This window comes from Phoca vitulina, unplaced genomic scaffold (assembly GCF_004348235.1).
Source record: "Phoca vitulina isolate PV1807 unplaced genomic scaffold, GSC_HSeal_1.0 scaffold7, whole genome shotgun sequence".
Taxonomy (NCBI): Eukaryota; Metazoa; Chordata; class Mammalia; order Carnivora; family Phocidae; genus Phoca; species Phoca vitulina.
The window spans coordinates 69432355-69452003 of record NW_022589710.1 but is presented as its reverse complement, the minus strand read 5'-3'; positions in this window follow the sequence as shown (position 1 = coordinate 69452003).

Here is a 19649-nt window from a genome sequence, read left to right as displayed (position 1 = left end):
CCTGGGTAGCTCAGTCAGTTAAAAGTCTGCCTTCAGCTCAGATCATGATCCTAGGATTCTGGGATTGAGCCCCACATCAAGCTCCCTGCTCAGTGGGGAGCCTGCTTCTCCCTCTACCACTCCCCCTCCTTGTGCTCCCTCTCTCTGTCAAATAAATAAAATCTTTAAAAAAAGACTAATGAATAAAAAAGTTATTAGCCTATATTGTTGGACACACAATGCATAAAGGTGTGATTTCTAACAGCAATAAATGAAATAGGTGGTAATGATGCTGGATAGATATACTATTGAAGTCAAGATGGTATAAATTTGAATTAAACTGTTGTAACTCTAGGATATAATCCTAAACAACTCTACTTGCTTTGGGTAATACTGATATTGCCATTCTAACAGGGTGAGGTGATACTTCATTGAGGTTTTGATTTGCATCTCCCTGATGATTAATAATGTTGAGCATCTTTTTTTTTTTTTTTTTTTTTCAGATTTTATCTATTCATTATTAGAGTGCACAAGCAGGGGTTTGGGGGAGGAGCAGAGGAAGAAAGAGAAGCAGACTCCCCACTGAGCAGGGAGCCCAAATCGGGGCTGGAGCCCAACTCGGGGCTCAACCCCAGGACCCCGAGATCATGACCTGAGCTGAAGGCAGACACCCAACTGACAGAGCCATGTAGGTGCCCTGAGCATCTTTTTATGTACCCATTAGCCATCTGTATGTCTGCTTTACAGAAAATGTCTAGTTAATTTTTAGTAGGATTATTTGTGGGTTATTTTTGCTACTAAACTATATGAGTTCTTTATATATTTTGGATATTAGTCCTTTATAAGATACATGTTTTGCAAATATTTTCTCCCACTCAGTAGGTTGCCTTCTTTTTTGTTGATGGTTTCCTTTGCTGTGCAGAAGTTTTAGCTTGATGCAGCCCCAGTTACTTTTACTTCTGTTGATTTTGCTTTTGGTGCCAGATTCAAGATTCAAAACTGATTCAAAAAACCGTCACCAAGATCCACGTGAAAGAGGTATCTTTTCTTCCAGGAGTTTTATGGTTTCAGATCTTATGTTCAAGTCTTTAATCCATTTTGAGTTTTAATTCTTCTGTATGGTGTGAGACAGTGGTCCAGTTTCATTCTTCTGCATATAGCTGTCCAATTTTGCCAACACCATTTATTGAAGAGACCGTCCTTTCCCCGCTGTATATTATTGGCTCCTTTGTTGTAAATCAATTGACCATATATGTGTGGGTTTACTTCTGGGCTCTGTATCCTGTTTTGTTGATATATGTGTCTGTTTTTATGCTAATACTATACTCTTTTAATTACTATAGATTTTTTTCTGTACTTAAAGGAAAGGGATAAATTTTATTTATTTATTTTTCATCATGCTAAGTGTACTCTTTAATCCCCATCACCTATTCTCCCTCATTCTCCCACCTACCTCCCCTCTGGCAATCATCAGTTTGTTCTTTATATTTAAAAGAGTCTGTTTCTTGGTTTCTCTCTCTCTTTTTTCTTTACTTGTTTGTTGTTCTGTTTCTTAAATTCCATACATGCATGAGATCATATGGTATTTGTCTTTCTCTGACTGACTTATTTCACATTTGATCTAATGCCAAAAGGCCGAGAAGTGATTCTAACTTATTTTACCTAGCATTATACTCTCTAGCTCTATCCATGTTATTGCAAATGGCAAGATTTCATTCTTTTTTATGGCTGCATAATATTCCATTGTGTATGTACACCATATCTTTTTTTTTTTTTTTAAGATTTTATTTATTTATTTGACAGAGAGACAGCAAGAACGGGAACACAAGCAGGGGGAGTGGGAGAGGGAGAAGCAGGCTTCCCACTAATCAGGGAGCCCGACGCGGGACTCGATCCCAGGACCCTGGGATCATGACCTGAGCCGAAGGCAGCTGCTTAACTGACTGAGCCACCCAGGCGCCCCTACACCACATCTTCTTTATCCATTTATCTATCAATGGGCTTTTGGGCTACTTCCATAGTTTGGCTATTATAAATAATGCTGCAATAAATATAGGGGTGCATGTATCCCTTTGAATTAGTATTTTTGTATTTTTTGGGTAAATACCCAGTAGTGCAATTACTGAATTGTAGGGTAGTTCTATTTTTAACTTTTTAAAAAGATTTTATTTATTTGACACAGAGAGAGAGCACAAGATGGGTGGGGCAGAGAGGGAGAGAGAGAAGCAGACTCCCTGCTGAGCAGGGACACCTTCCCCCCACCAGTACAGGGCTCGATCCCAGGACCCTGAGATCATGACCTTAGCCGAAGGTGGATGCCTAAGTGACTGAGCCAGCTACGTGCCCCTATTTTTAGCTTTTTGAGGAACGTCCATACTGTTTTCCAGAGTGGCTGCATCACTTTTCCAGAGTGGTTGCATTCCCACCAACAGTGCAAGAGGGTTCCCCTTTCTCCACATCCTCACCAACATTTGTTTCTTTGTTTTTGATTTTAGCCATTCTGACAGGTGTGAGGTGATATCTCATTGCAGTTTTGATTTGCATTTCCCTGATGATGAGTGATGTTGAGCATCTTTTCGCGTCTCTGTTTGCCATCTGTATGTTTTCTTTGGAGAAATGTCTATTCGTGTCTTCTGCCCATTTTTAAAATTTTTTAATTTTATTTCTTTATTTGAGAGAGAAAGCAGGAGCAGGGGGAGGAGCAGAGGGAGAGGGAGAAGCAGACTCCCCACTGAGCAGGGATCCTGCCGTGTGGCTCAATCCCAGGACCCTGAGATCATGACCTGAGCTGAAGGCAGATGTTTAACTGACTGAGCCCTCTTCTGCCTATTTTTAATTGGATTATTTGTTTTTTGGGTGTTGAGTTGTATCAGTTCTTTATATATATTTTGGATACTAACTCTTTATTGGATATGTTATATGCAAATATCTTCTCCCAGTCATTGAGTTGCGTTTTAGGTTTGTTGATTGTTTTTTTCACTGTGCAGAAACTTTTTATTTTGATGTGGTCCCAATAGTTTATTTTTGCTTTTATTTCCCTTGCCTCAGGAGACATATCTTGCTGATGTCAGAGAAATTACTGCCTGTGCTCTTCAAGGATTTTTATTGTTTCAAGTCTCAGGTTTAGGTCTTTATTTTTTTTAAGATTTATTTATTTATTAGAGAGAGAGAGGGAGGGAGGGAGAGAAGAGTGGGGGGCAGAGGGGCAGAAGGAGAGAATCCGCAAGCAGACTCTACGCCTAGCGTGGAGCCCGACATCAGGGCTTGATCGCAGGACCCTGAGATCACGACCTGAGCTGAAATCAAGAGTTGGACGCTTAATTGATTGAGCCACTCAGGTGCCCCACATTTAGGTCTTTAATGCATTTTGAGTTAATTTTTGTTGTAATAGTGAAAGTAGTCCAGTTACATTCTTTTATTTTATTTTTTTAAGATTTTATTTATTTATTTATTTGACAGAGAGAGACACAGCAAGAGGGAACACAAGCAGGGGGAGTGGGAGAGGGAGAAGCAGGCCTCCCGCTGAGCAGGGAGTCCGATGCAGGGCCTGATCCCAGGACCCTGGGATCGTGACCCGAGCCGAAGGCAGACGCTTAACGACTGAGCCCCAGGCGCCTCCAGTTACATTCTTTTAAAAATTTTTTTTTAAATTTATTTGAGAGAGAGTGAGCATGTGCGTGTGAGTGAGGAGAGGGGCAGAGGGAGAGAAATCCTCAAGCAGACTCCCTGCTGAGCACGGAGCCCAGCCCAGGACCCCAAGATCATGCCCCAAGCCGAAATCAAGAGTCAGTCCTCAACCAACTGAACTACCCAGGTGCCCCACATTCTTTTGCATGTAGCTGTCCAGTTTTCCCAACATCATTTGTTGAAAAGACTTTTTTTCTCATTGTATATTCATTTCTCTTTTGTCGAGATTTAATTGACCATATAATTGTGTATTTATTTCTGGGTTTTCTATTCTATCCCATTGATCTATGTGTCTATTTTTATGCCAGTACCATACTGTTTTTTTTTTTTTTTTAATTTTATTTATTTATTTGACAGAGAGAGACACAGCGAGAGAGGGAACACAAGCAGGGGCAGAGGGAGAGGGAGAAGCAGGCTTCCCGCTGAGCAGAGAGCCCGATGTGGGGCTTGATCCCAGGACCCTGGGATCATGACCTGAGCCAAAGGCAGATGCTTAAAGACTGAGCCACCCAGGCGCCCCTGTCTTTCCATTTCTTTGCATCACCTTCAGAGTACAAGTTTTTCACCTCTTTGGTTAGGTTTATTCCTAGATACTTTATTATTGTTTTTAGAGCAATTATAAATAGGATTGTTTCCTTAATTTCAGTTTCTGCTGCTTCATTATTAGTGTATAGGGATGCAACAGATTTTTGTACATTGACTTTGTATCTTGCAACTTTACTGAATTCATTTGTCAGTTCTAGTGGTTTTTTGGTGTATTCTCTAGGGTTCTCTATATATAATATCATGTCACTTGCAATAGTGAGTGTTACTTCTTCCTTACCAATTTGGATGCCTTTTATTTCTTTATGTTGCCTAATTGCTATGGCTAGGACTTCCAGTACTTTGTTGAATAAAAGTGGTGAGAGTGGACATCCTTGTCTTGTTCCAGACCTTAGGGGAAAAGCTCTCAGTTTTCCATCATTGAGTAGGATCTTAGCTGTAGTTTTTTCATATAAGGACTTTATATGCTGAGGTATGTTCCCTCTAGACGGATTTTGCAAAGGGTTTTTATCATGAACTTTGTTTTTTGTTTTGTTTTTAGAGAGAGTGCACACATGCGAGCAGCAAGGTGGGGGAAGTGAGGGACAGAGGGAGAAGGGGAGAGAGATCTTAAGCAGGCTCCATGCTTAGTGCAGAGCCTGATGCAGGGCTCGATCTCATGATCCTGAGTCAGATGCTTAACCGACTGAGCCACCCCCAGTGCCCCTAACTTTGGATTTTTCTTTATGCGTAGGTGGATTCATGACTTAGTTTCTGAACACTTCTTAGCTCTGACCTCCAGGCCTTTGAGTCCCAAGTCTGCCATGCCTCACTTTCAATCTGCAGGTGTATTTTGGTCTGAAATGAGTCTCTTGTAGGCAGCATATAGATGTTTGTTTTTTAATCCACTCTGTCACCCTATGTCTTTTGATTGGAACATTTAGTCCATTTACATTCAGACGAGATCGGGCGCGTTCAGGGTGGTATGGCCGTAGACTAGTCCATTTACATTCAAAGTAATTACTGATTGATATGTACTTATTGTCTTTTTGTTACTTGTTTCATGGTTGTGTTTGCAGTTCTTTGTTCCTTTCTTCCCTTGCTCTCTTCTCTCACGATTAGTTGGCTTCTTTTTAGTGATACACTTGAATTCCTTTCTCTTTATTCTTGGCACTGGTTTTGGATTTGTGGTTACCATTAGGCTTGTATATAACATCTTCTGTGTATACCAGTCTATGTTAACTTGATGGTTGCTTAAGCTTGAACCCATTCTTTACTCCTACTCCTCTCCCTACCACCTTTTAGGTATATGCTGTTATATTTCACATCCTTTTATTTTATGAACACCTTGACTGATTTTTACAGAAATACTTATTTTTACTGCTTTTGTGTTTTTTACTTTTCATACTCTCACTTATGGTCTTTCCTTCCCACTCAAAGAGTCCCCTTTAATATTTCTTGTAGGGCTGGTTTAGTGGTGATGAACTCCTTTAGTTTTTGTTTGTCTGAGAAACTCTATCTCTTCCTTCTATTCTGAATGATAGCCTTGCCAGGCAGAGTATTCTTGCCTGTATATTTTTCCCTTTTAGCTCTTTGAATAGATTACTCCACTTTCTTCTGTCCTGCAGAGTTTCTGCTGAGAAATCCACTGATAGCCTTATGGGGTTTCCCTTGTATGTAACTGTCTTTTTTTTTTTTTTTTTTCTCTTGCTGCTCTAAAATTTTTTTATCACTGCTTTTTGCCATTTTAATTACTAGGTGTCTTGGTGTAGACTCCCTTGTGTTGAATTTGGGAGGGTGAGGGGGGAATTTCGTTTCCTTCCCCAGATTAGGGAGGTTTTCAGCTATTATTTCTTCAAATAAAAATTTTGCCCCCTTTTCTGTCTCTTCTTCTTCTGAGATCCCTATAATACAAATGTTATTATGCTTGTTGAAGTCACTGAGTTCCCTAAGACTGTTCTCAATTTGTGTAATTTTCTTTCCTCTCCTTTGCTCAGCTTGGTTACTTTCCATTAATCTGTCTTCTAGGTTGTTAATTCGTTCTTCTGCTTCAGCTAGACTGCTCTTTATTCCATCAAATATATTTTTAATTTCCCTTATTGTGTTATTGATCTCTGATTTTTTTTTTTTTTTTTTACCTGTGTTAAGGGTCTCATGGGTGTCCTCCAATATTTTCTTAAGACCAGTATCTTTATGATCATTACTTTAAATTCTCTATCAAGGGGCACCTGGGTGGCTCAGTCAGTTGTGTCCGACTTTTGGCTTTAGCTCAGGTCATATTGTCAGGGTCGTGAGATCAAGCCCCATGTCAGGCTCCACACTCAGCTCAGAGTCTGCTTGGAATTCTCTCCCTTTCCCTCCCCCTCCCCCTTCCCCTCTGCCCTTCTCTTCACTCACACTCTCTCTCGTTTAAAAACAAAATGTTAAAAAAAATAAATTCTCTATCAAGTATATTACTTATATCCATTTCACTTAGATCTCTTGCTGTGGTTTGGTTCTGTTCTTTCATTTGGGACATATTTCTCTGTCTCCTCATTTTGTCTAACTCTCTGTGTCTCTTTTGGTGTTAGGAAAGTCAGCTACTTCTCTTACTCTTAAAATCTTTTTTTTTTTTAAGATTTATTTATTTTAGAGAGAGACAGTGCATGTGCAAGTGGGGCAAGGGGCAGAGGAAGGGGGAGAGGGAGAGAAGCAGACTTCCTGCTGAGTGGTAAGCCTGATGTGGGGCTCAATCCCAGGACCCTAAGATCATGACCTGAGTTGAAATCAAGAGTCCATCACTTAACTGACTGACCCACCCAGGTGCCCCAACTTCTCTGGATCTTAACAATAATAGCCTTATGAAGAAAAGGTCCTGCAGCGCCCTGCATTACAGTGTCCCCTGTTCCCCAGGGCCCGGCACTTCAAGGAGTGTCTCTTACGTGAATTGTGTAGGCTCTGCTGTTGAATCTTGCCTCTTTTTCCTTCAGTCCAACTGTCTGCAAAGGCTCTCTTTACCTATTGTGGACAGTGTTTGGTCCTCAGCAAGGGTGGGGTGTGTTTTAACAAGGTGTGCAGTGGTCTGCTTGCGAAATCAATCTACTCCTGCAACCCCCATAGCTGAGGTCTGGAATGTGCACAGGTCAGGAGATGTAGTGTTGACAGGGTTTGTGCCAGTCTTCTGGGAGAAGGGACCCACAGCTCTGGGACTAAGGGGAGTGTGACTGGGAAGGATGGATCCACCAAAGCATGGGGGTTTGGGGGACTTGGTGTAAGCAAGTTAGGTAATGTGTGTTGATGCGGCACTGGTTCCCATAGGTGGTTTTTGATTATGCTAGGGGGTGGGGGAGGGAAGTGGCACTTGCCAGCTCCTTTGTTTCTGGAGGGGTCTCCCCATGATCCCTATATTTCCGGGCCACACTCTGGGTCAAACAAATCACGATCCCTCCTGTCTGCCCCCGGCGATTTTCAAACTACTGGTTCTACACTGTATCTGCAAAGACTGTTTGTTATGCTGTCTCTTTAAGGGTGAGGGGGCGCCTGGGTGGCTCAGTCGTTAAGAGTCTGCCTTCGGCTCAGGTCATGATCCCGGGGTCGTGGGATCAAGCCCCGCATCGGGCTCCCTGCTTGGCAGGAATCCTGCTTCTCCCTCTCCCACTCCCCCTGCTTGTGTTCCCTCTCTTGCTGGGTCTCTCTCTGTCAAATAAATAAATAAAATCTTAAAAAAAAAAAAAAAAAAAAAGGACTCCACAGTCGAATCCACCAATTTTTAAAATTCCAGGGTTTAAGTCCCATTGGTTATAAGAACTCACAAAATTCGGCCCCTCTCACTTTCAAAGGCAAATGTTATGGGGATTCATCCTTCCCATTCCTGGGTTCCCTCGTGTGAAAGTCTGTTTTTTGCCCTTCTCTGCCACCAGCTCCCTCCGCACCGTGGATAGCTATGGTCTATTTGCTCCCAGACTGTATCTTTGCTCTTCCTACTTTCTCAATGTGTCCTCTCCTCTACCTTTAGTTGTGGAGTTTGTTCTGCCAGTCTTCAGATCGTTCTCTGGGTTATTTATGCCGATATGAGTGTTATCTAGTTGTATCTGTGGGATAAGGCAAACTTAGGGTCACCCTACCCTGCCATCTAATTATTGTAGCTTTGTAATATAGTTTGAAATCAGGGAGTGCGATGCGTCCAGCTTTGTTCTTTCTCAAGAGTGCTTTGGCTATTTGAGGTCTTTTGTGGTTCCATACAAATTTTAGGATTGTTTGTTCTGTGAAAAATGCCATTGAAATTTTGATAGAGATTGCATTGATCTGTATATTGCTTTGGGTGGTATGGACATTATAACAATATTAATTCTACCACTCTGTAAGCACAGGATATCTTTCCATTTATTTGTGTCTTCTTCAATTTCTTTTGTCAATGTCTTATAGTTTTTAATATACAGCTCTTTGGGGCACCTGGGTCGCTCAGTCCGTTAAGTGTCTGCCTTTGGCTCAGGTCATGATCTTAGGGTCCTGGGATCTGGCCCCATGTCAGGCTCCCTGCTTGGTGGGTGTGTGATTCTCCCTCTCCCTCTGTGCTTGCTCTCACTCTCTCAAGTAAATAAACCAAATATTTTAAAAAATAATATATAGCTCTTTCACTTCCTTGGTTAAATTTATTCCTAGGTGTTTTATTTATTTATTTTTTAAGATTTTATTTATTTGACAGAGAGAGAGAGAAAGAGAGCATAAGCAGGGGGAGGGGCAAAGGGAGAGGAAGAAGCAGACTTCCCACTGAGCAGGAAGCCAGACATTGGGCTTGATTCCAGGACCCTGGGATCGTGACCTGAGCTGAAGGCAGACACTTAACTGACTGAGCCACCCAGGCACCCCGTACTTTATTCTTTTTGATGCAATTGTAAATGGTGTTGTTTACTTAATCTCTTTGATAGTTCATTATTAGTATATAGAAATGCAACCAATTTTTGTGTATTGAGTTTGTATCCTGCAACTTTATTGAATTTGTTTTTTCTAATAGTTTTTTGATGAAATTTTTTTGGTTTTCTATATATGATGTCATGTCATCCACAAATAGTGAGAATTTTACCTCCTTTCTAATATGGATGCCTTTTCTTACCTAATTCCTCTAGCTAGGATTTCCAATACTATATTGAATCAACGTGGCAAGAGTGGGCATCCTTGTCTTGTTCCTGATCTTATAGGAAAGTCTTTCAGCTTTTCATTGAATATGATGTTAGCTGTGGGTTTATCATATATGGCCTTTATTATGTTGAGATATATTCCTTCTATACTTGCTTTGTTTGAGAGTTTTTATCATAAATAGATATTAAGGGTGCCTGGGTGGCTCAGTTGGTTAAGCGACTGCCTTCGGCTCAGGTCATGATCCTGGAGTGGCAGGATCGAGTCCCGCATCAGGCTCCCTGCTCAGTGGGGAGTCTGCTTCTCCCTCTGCCTGCTGCTCCCACTGCTCATACTCTCTCTCTCAAATAAATAAAATCTTAAAAAAATAATAAATGGATATTGAATTTTGTCAAATGCTTTTTCTGCACTGATTGACATAATTATATGATTATTTCCTGTTAGGGTGGTGTATCACATTGACTGATTTGTGGATGTTGAAACCTGGATCCTTGCATCTCTGGAAAAAATCCCACTTGATCATGGTGTATGATCCTTTTAATGTATTTTGCAATTCAGTTTGCTAGTATTTTTTGAGAAGTTTTGCATCTATGTTCGTTAGAGATATTGGCTTGTAATTTTCTTTTCTTGTGGCATCCTTGACTGGTTTTGTTATCAGGGTAACGCTGGCCTCATAAAATAAGTTTGGAAGAGTTCCTCCCTCTTCTATTTTTTGGAAGAGTTTGAGAATGATTGAGATTAATTCCTCTTTGTGTGTTTGGTAGAATTCACTAGTGAGGCCATCTGGTCCTAGACTTTTGTTTGGTTGGAGATTTTTGACTACTAATTCAATCTCCTTACTAGTAATCAGTCTGTTCATATTTTCTATTTCATCATGGTTCAGTCTTGGTAGGTTGTATGCTTCTAGAAATGTACCCATTTCTTCTATATTGTCCAATTTGTTGGCATATAATTGTTCATAATAGTCTCTTATGATCCTTTGCATTTCTGTGGTATCAGTTCTAACACCTCTTTCATTTCTTTTTTTTTTTTTTTTTAGTCCTCTCTTTTTCTCTTTGTGAGTCTAGCTAAAGGTTTCTTAATTTAGTTTATCTTTTCAGCTCTTAGTTTCATTAATCTCCTCCATGGTCTTTTTAGTCTCTATTTCATTTATTTCTACTTTGTTATATCCTTCCTTCTAACTTTGGGCTTCATTTGTTCTTCTAGTTTCTTGAGGTGTAGTGTTAGGTGGTTTGGTATGTTATTGTTTCTTGAGGTATGTATTTATCAGGATGAACTTCTGTCTTGCAATTGCTTTTGCTGCATCCCATAAATTCTGGTATGTTATAGTTCCATTTTTGTTGGTCTCTAGGTATTTTTTGGTTCCGTTTGATTTCCTCTTTGACCTATTTGTTGTTCAGTAACTGGTGTTTAGTCTCCACATATTTGTGAACTTTCCAGTTTTCTTCAAGTAATTTCTAGTTTCATACCATTGTATTTGGAAAAGATGCTTGACATTATTGCGATAGTTTTATTATTATTATTTTTAAAGATTTTATTTATTTGCGGGGCGCCTGGGTGGCTCAGTTCGTTGAGCGACTGCCTTCGGCTCGGGTCATGATCCTGGAGTCCCGGGATCGAGTCCCACATCGGGCTCCCTGCTCAGTCTGACCCTCTTCCCTCTCGTGCTCTCATTCTCTCTCTCTCAAATAAATAAAATCTTAAAAAAAAAAAAAAAGATTTTATTTAAGAGAGAGAGAGAGAGACAGCAAGAGAGGGAACACAAGCAGGGAGAGTGGGAGAGGGAGAAGCAGGCTTCCCGCCGAGCAGGGAGCCCGATGTGGGACTCGATCCCAGGACCCTGGGATCATGACCCGAGCCGAAGGGAGATGCCTAAAGACTGAGCCACCCAGGCGCCCTATTTCAATAGTTTTAAATGTATTGACTTGTTTTGTGGCCTAACATATGATCTATACTGTAAAATGTTCCATGTGCACTTGGGAAGGATGTATATTGTTGCTTTTAGATGGAATACTCTGTAAATATCTAAGTTCATCTGGCTTAACATATCATTTATGGCTAATATTTCCTTATTGATTTTGTCTGGATGATCTATCCATTGATGTAAGTGGGGCAATAAAGTCCTCTATTATTGTATTGCTATTTCTTCCCTTAGCTCTTTTAATATTCATTTTATATATTTTGGTGCTCCTCTGTTGGGTGCATAAATATTTTCAAATGTTATATCCTCTGGTTTAATTGACCCCTTTATCATTATGTAGCACTATTGTCTTTTTTTTAGTCTTTGTTTTAAACTGTTTTGTTAGTTACTCCCACTTTCTCCTGGTTTCCATTTGTATGGGATATCTTTTGTTTCATTGACTTTTCTCTATTATTTTTCTATTCTCTATTTCATTTACCTCTAGTTTATTTTTCCTTTCTTCTGCTAGCTTTGGGTTTAGTTTGTTCTTTTTCTAGTTCCTTAAGTTGTAAAGTTAGGTTGTTGAGATTTTTGTTTTGGTAATGTAAGCATGTATAGCTTAGCGTAGCTTTTGCTGTGCACCATGTTTTGTTTTCGTTTTCATTCATCTCTAAATATTTTCTAAATTCCCTTGTGATTTCTTCTTTGATCCACTGTTTAATAGCATTTCCACCCCCACCCCACCCCCAGTTTTACTTGTGTTGATTTCTAACTTCATCCCACTGTGGTCAGAGAAGATGCTTTGTATAGTATCTTTTTAAATATATTGAGATTTATTTTTTACCCTAATATATAGCCTATACTAGAAAATGTCCCATGTGCACTTGAGAAGAATGTGTGCTGCTGTTGTTGGGTGAAATGGTCTGTAAATAACATTAGGTCTAATTCGTTGTTTAAGTCCTCTATTTCATTACTTCTGTTGGTTATTTTATTACTGAGAGTGGGGAATTAAAGTCTCCAACCAACCACTATTGTAGAACTATTTCTGCCTTCAATTCTGTCAGTTTTTCCTTCATTTTCCTGGTCTGTTATTAGTTGTGTCTATGTTCCTAATTGTCTTTTTGCTGTATTGAAACTTTTATTACTTTTTTCTTTTATAACCTTCATTGATTTAAAGTCTATTTTGTCTGAATTACTATAGTCATCCCTGATCTCTACTGGTTACTATTTGCATGGGATATTTTTTTTGCCATCTTTTCACTATTTGGGCTTGGAACTCAAAATGAGTCTTTTTAGTAACATGTAGTTGCCATCATGTGTTTTTATTTATTCTGCAAATCCCTATCTTTTGATTGGAGTTTAATCCATTTGTATGTATGTATGCATGTATGTATGTATGTAATGTAGGCTCCATGCCCAACATGGAGCCCAACGTGGGGCTTGAACTCATGGCCCTGAGATTGAGACCTGAGATCAAGAGTTGGACACTTAACAGACTGAGCCCCTCAGGTGCCCCATCATTTACATTTAAATTAATACTGGTAAGTAGGGACTTAATTTTGTCATTGTGCTGGGGTGCCTGGGTGGCTCAGTCGTTAAGCGTCTGCCTTCAGCTTGGGTCACGATCTAAGGTTCCTGGGATCGAGCCCCACATTGGGCTCCCTGCTCAGCAGGAAGCCTGATTCCCCCTCTCCCCAACCTCCTGCTTGTGTTCCCTCTCTCGCTCTGTGTCTCTGCCAAATAAATAAAATCTTAAAAAAAAATTTTTGTCATTGTGCTGTTTTCTGTATACCTTACAGCTTTTTTTGTGCATTTCCTAAATTACTGTCATCTTCTGTGTTTGATATTTGTAGTTAAATGTTTATTTTCTCATTTCCTGTTGGATATATTATATAGTTATTTTCTTTGTGGTCACCATAGGGATTACATTTAACATCCTAAAGTTTTAACACTCTAATTTGAATTAACACCAGCTTAACCTCATTAACATACAAAAACTCCGCTTCTTTACACCTCTGTTCCTACCCCATCAGTTATTGATGTCACAAAATTGCGTCTTTATGCAGAGTAGTGTCCAAATACAAATAGTGATTTAAAATTCATTAGTCTCTTCAATTATGTAGAAAATAAAAATTGGGGGACGCCTGGGTGGCTCAGTTAGGTGTCTGCCTTTGCTCAGGTCATGGTCCCAGGAGCCCACATTGGGCTCCTTGCTCAGCAGGGAGCTTGCTTCTCCCTCTGCCTGTTGCTCCCCCTGCTTGTGCTCTGACAAAACCAATCTTTGGGGAAAAAATAAAAATTGGGACTTACAAAACAAAGTTACTAGTAATACTAGCTTTAGATTAATAATTTTTAAAAACGTATTCTTAAATCTTGTAGAAAGTAAAAATTGGGAGTTACAAACCATTGTCACAGTGTTAGTTTTTGTAATTCCCTGTGTATTTGAGTTTTAAATTTTTTCTTATGGCTTTGAGTTACTGTCTAATATTTTTTCATTTCACGCTGCAGGCATCCCTTGAGCATTTCTTGCAGGGCAAGTCTGGAGACGACAAACCTCCTCAGCTTTTGGTTATCTGGGGACGTTGTATTTCCTCCTTAAGTACAGTTTTTCATTTAGTACTTTGAATATGCCAATCTTCTGGCCAAGTTTCTGATGATACATCTGATTATCTTATGGGGGTGGTGGTGGTGGATACAATCCTGTAGGTATAATTTGCTTTTCTCTCGTTTTCAAGATTCTGTCTTTTGAAAATGATTATAATGTGTCTCAGTGTGGATCTGAGTTTATCTTACTTGGGAGTTTACTGAGCCTCTTGAATGTTTGTTGAGCTTCACGTTTCATTTACCTTGGGAAAATTTCAACCATACTTCAAATATTCTCTCTGCCCCTTTGTTTTCTTTCTGAGACTCCCACAGTGTCGATGTTGGTCCTCTTAATGGTGTTCCACGGGTCACTAAGGCTGTTCACTTTTCGACCTTTTTTCAGACTCAGTATAACTTCCAGTTTTTAAATTTTGCTGATTTTTCTCCTGCATGCCCAAATCTGACTTTGAATCCCTCTAGTGCATTTTTCATTTGTACTTTTCTGCTCCAGAAATTTTTGGATTTTTTTAAGGTTTCTTATTTCTATTGATATTTGTTTTGTTCAGAAATTCCTTGATTTCTCCACATCTTTAGCTCTTTGACCATCGGTTTTTTTTTTTTAAGATTTATTTGACAGAGAGATAGAGGGCACAAGTAGGCAGAGTGGCAGGCAGAGGGAGAGGGAGAATAAGACTCCCCGCTGAGCAGGGAGCCTGACACTGGGTTTGATCCCAGGACCCTGGGACCATGACCCGAGCCGAAGGCAGACGCTTAACCGATTGAGCCACCCAGGCGCCCCAAAGTTAAACTTTGTTCAGATCTCTGATCAGGTCTTTTTTTAGAGAGAGTTCGATTTTTTCTTTTGATTTTTTCTTTTGAATGGCTCATACTATTTCCTAGTATGACTTATGATTTTTTTCATTGTTGTACAGTGGACATTTAAATCTAATAAAGTGTTAACTGTGGAAATCGGATTCTCTCCCATCTCCAGGACTTGCTGGGTTTTATTATTTTAAATTACAGGTTATAGGACTGCCTGAGTGGCTCAGTGGGTTAAGTGTCTGCCTTTGGCTCAGGTCATGATTTCAGGGTCCTGGGATCAAGCCGTGTGTGTGATGGGGGGGGCTGCTTAGCAAGGAGTCTGCTTCTCCCTCTCCCTCTGATCCTCCTCCTTGCTTGTGCCGTCTCAAATCTTTTTTAAGAATTTCATGTTATGTTTAGTTATAGGCTTTCTCTGTGCCAAGGATCACCCTGAGGCATAGACTTAAGGTCTTTTCAAATCTTTCCTGAGTCCAAGTCTTTCCCTGAGCATGCGTGGTCACCTTCTAATTTTCCCTTGTTAAGTGCACTTGCTTTCAAACATCCTAGCCTTTAATATTAGTCTGGCCCCCAAAAGGCAAAGATGAGAAAAATGAAGGTGGGAGCAGGTACCACCTCTTTATATCCACTGAATCACTTCAGCCTGTAGAGGGGCTTGCAACCATGCGGGAAGGTGCAACAATGGCTTCCTTCTTTGTATGCACTCTGATCAGCAGCAGAAATCAAAGAACAGATTCCCCGGTATTTGGAGGACAGGGTCCTTTTGGCTTACCCTGGCTCCTGCAAGGTGTGCAGGCTGCTCCAGGAATGCACAGCTGCCTGCTCCACATATGGGGGTGGAAGATGGGTAGCTACTACTGACCTAGGATCGGAAATTGACCAAAATTAGCTGCAGTTTACAGTCCAAGTCTTCTCCTGGGGGTTAAGCCTTCAACAGACTGCAGTGTTCCAAGAGTTACCTCAGATTCTGTCAGTGCAGTTGTTGTCTAGGTGGGGAGAGATTCCTGGTGCTTCCTACTCTGCCGCCCCCCCCCCTTTTAAAATATTTTATTCATTTATTTGACAAAGAGAGAGACAGTGAGAAAGGGAACACAAGCAGGGGAAGTGGGAGAGGGAGAAGCAGGCTTCCCACGGAGCAGGGAGCCCGATGCGGGGCTCGATCCCAGGACCCCGGGATCATGACCCAAGCTGAAGGCAGACACGTAACTACTGAGCCACCCAGGCACCCCTCTGCCCTCTTCCTAGAATCCTCAATGCTAATTTTATCCCTTTATTAATCTTATGGTCTTGGGAGGGGATGGGGTCAGTTTGTATTCAATCCACAATTTTAGCAATAAGCCACAATTACTTTAAGGTTCTATTTTTTTTTTTTTTTTTAAGATTTTATTTATTTGACAGAGAGAGACACAGTGAGAGAAGGAACACAAGCAGGGGGACTGGGAGAGGGAGAAGCAGGCTTCCCGCTGAGCAGGGAGCCCGATGCGGGGCTCGATCCCAGGACCCTGGGATCATGACCTGAGCCGAAGGCAGACTCTTTTAACGACTGAGTCACCCAGGTGCCCCTTAAGGTTCTATTTTTAAAAAATACTTTTGAGGTGCCTGAATGGCTCAGTTGGTTAAGTGTCCGGCTTTTGATCTCAGGGTTGTGAATTCAAGTCCTGTGTTGCGCTCCATGCTGGGCATGGAGCCTTATATATACATATTGTTTAAATTTAATTTTTACATGCAACGTAGGGCTTGACTCACGACCCCAAGATCGAGTCACATGCTCCACTGAGCCAGCCAGACACCCCTTCACATTGTATTTAGTTCTTTTAATATGTGTCTCAGCAGAGGTGGCTCAGTCGTTGAGCGTCTGCCTTCGGCTCAGGTCATGATCCCAGGGTCCTGGGATCAAGCCCTGCATCGGGCTCCCTGCTCAGCAGGGAGCCTGCTTCTCCCTCTCCCACTCCCCGTGCTTGTGTTCCCTCTCTCGCTGTCAAATAAAATTAAAAAAAAATTATCTCAGCTTTCCTGACTTCATGAAGACAAACAGGGGAAGGAAAAAAAGAACGAAGTCTCTTGATTTTTATATAGAATTATATAGTATGAACTGACTAGGAGGAGAAAGCATGCTCTCAAGTCATTCACCTTCCCATGTCCCACCTACTCAACTGAATTATCCTTCCCCTGTTCTATCCACCCATCTATTCATTCACCCAAACATCCATCCACCTACCCATTTGCCAATGTACCTACTTATCTATCCACCCATGGAACCATCCAGGCGCTTGGGTGAGTTCCTGAATACCTGTTGTATATAAAGTCCAGTTCCGGGTACTTGGGATACAAGTAAATCAGATTTGTTCCTACCCTTGCAGATGTCAGTCTATGGGGGAGAGAAAAATGGAAATTCTTCGAGCACAGACTCTGCTGTTGCCTTGACGGATATGGCTCCCAAATCAGCACTTCAGGTCTAGATTCCTATTAAGCTACCTCTTGGATTCTTCCACCTAGATATACCAAAGCCACCTCAAACTCATCACATCCCAAGCTGAACCATCTTCTTCCCTTCATACAGCTTGTCCTTCTCCTGATGTCCCTTGTTATGTCTAGTCTGGTCACTACAGCCTGCTTTCTTTCCCTCACATAAAATGCTCGAGTTTGCTTGTAACTCCACCACTTGAGGTTCCCCATGGTCCAGAAGATAGTTTAATTCAATGACTCCTCCACTCTGTCTCCCCCCCCCACCTCCGCCCGGAAACCCTCCCTGACAGCCTTTCAGACTCAAGCCACAACTGTGCAAGGCCACCTCTTTATCAGGTAACCTGATTGTGCCCCGTATCAGATTTTAAGATCTCTATGGCATGACCTGTCCTGTCCTCAGGGTGTGGGATCCTCAGAGTGCTGGGTGCTCACACAGGACAGTGTCCACTTACTGTTTGGTAGACTGCTTATGAGGCAGCAGCCATGCAGAGGTCCTCAGACCCTGTTAATTATGGTGCAAATAGGTTCCAGTGACAGCCAAGGGCTCCCATCACGAACCCCTACTGTAAGGCAACCTCTGGCAACCACATTTCAAATCCCTTTTGACAACCCTGACCCCTTAGCCACAGACTGGGGCTGCCAACAGAGCTTACAACAGCTGGAAGTAAACAAATCAACCTGATAGAAGTGTTGAGGGTCAGTGAAGCATATCACATATACCTTGACAAGAATGTGAATGAGGAAGTTTGAAGGACTGAGCATTAAACAGCAGAAACAGAAGCTTCAAGGCCACAGGACACCCTGAGAAAGCAAAGTCACAAGGAGACGGAGTGCAGTTCTGAAAGAGCAGGAAGTTTATGGGTAGTGGAAAGAGAAACCCAGAGAGCAGACAGGAGGGCAGTGCCCTGGTTGCTACAGTGTGTCCACAAGGCTGGACCAGCTGCTATCCCTGGGTCCTCCTAAGGCTAGACTTGTGCAAGGTTCCCAATAATTCCATTATCATGTGACCCCTTGGAAATCCTCTTCTCCACATCTGGAGAAGTTCTTTATCAAGAACTTCACATTTACTACTTATAGTTACATCTGAAGACACTTTAAAGTTTGAGGTTCCCGACCTAGAACCCAGAACAGAAAAACCCTGTGTCCACTCAATCCCTGAACCTCCAGAGACCCCTCCTGGGTGCTGACCTTTACCCATACACGAAAATAGGAGATCTGGTCTCCAAGGTGAAGTTCCAGCACTCTTGCTTGGGTGCTCAGATTTTGCCTATGGGATGGGGATTTGGGCCTGCTCTCTTCAATTTGGGACACTGTGCCTTCAAACAGCCAAAGCTCTTTGGGGACCCCCAACTTTCAGTCTACCCCTCACAGCCGCTGCTGTCAGCCATAGGGCTGCCCTCCAACCCCTCTATGATTCCCAGTGGCTTAGCTGCTCTGGCAGCACGATGCACATGTACTGGTTCCTTCAAACTTTACAAGGCTCCATTCAAGGCCCATGAGCTTGCAGAAGGCCTCACTGCCTACAGTCTCATCCACTGCAGTCATCTACAGGGAATGGTTTCCACTTCCCACTCCCCCCCTGCAAATTTCTACTCATACTTATCCTGAGATGCTTCAAATTTCAGGCAGTGTTAAAGTGCCCAGTCATTTCCTCTCTCCAGTTCTACCCCTACCCTATGTCTGTTTTGGTCTGTGAATTCCTATAGAATAGGGATAAAGCTGGAACAAGTGCAAGCTTACCCAAGGTCTGAAACAGGTCAGGTGCTCAAGGGATCTGCGGGGATGGCGCCAGGTCTCTGGGAAACCCTGCTTCCCAATCTGGAGAGGACTGCTTCTGATGGCTGTACCCCTTCAGCAGCAGTGTCACTCAACACACCAAGCGAGGACCCTGCAAGCTGCCATCCCATCTTCCCTGCACAAACAAGCCTAAAGACCAGAAAGTTCTTCCCTATCTGTGTTAAGTCCCCCACAGTGCAAGAAACCTGGAAGCTGTATGGCATAGCATTAGCTTAGGCAGAAGCATTGAGGTCCAGCCTCTGTGGGTGTGCCACAGGACCCTAGGACAGTTGCCTCTTTTCTGGGCTGGTTTCTTCCAATGAGGTGTGTATGTTACTACCTGTGCTACAACCCCCACTGTACTTTGTAATGACCCCTTCCCCAGGTGAAGGACCACTGGAACCAGACTCCACGTAGCTTCACTCACTGGCCTTGAACCCCTCAGTCCCTCTCACCTTGGGCTGGGGACTTCATGCTGCCAGCACCAGCTGAGGGCTGCCCCACGAAGTGCTTATGGGAGCTTCTCAGCTAATTCAATCTGTTGGGACAGGTGATAGGTTAAGCTAATAGTTCAGCTGCTATTTGCAGCTGTTACGGGATCCCGGTAGGAACCATGGACTGTCCTCGGCCAGACCTAGCTTGGTCTGAGTACTGCTGCAGGTTAAGTGTTGCTCATGGCAACCATGTACGGCACACTAATGGCTGCTTAAACACTGTACTACCTTCTGTTCCCTAGCCAAAAACAACTTTGAGCTACCCACTGCTCTCCTGAGTCTACTCTGATTTCTGCTCCAGATGTCTG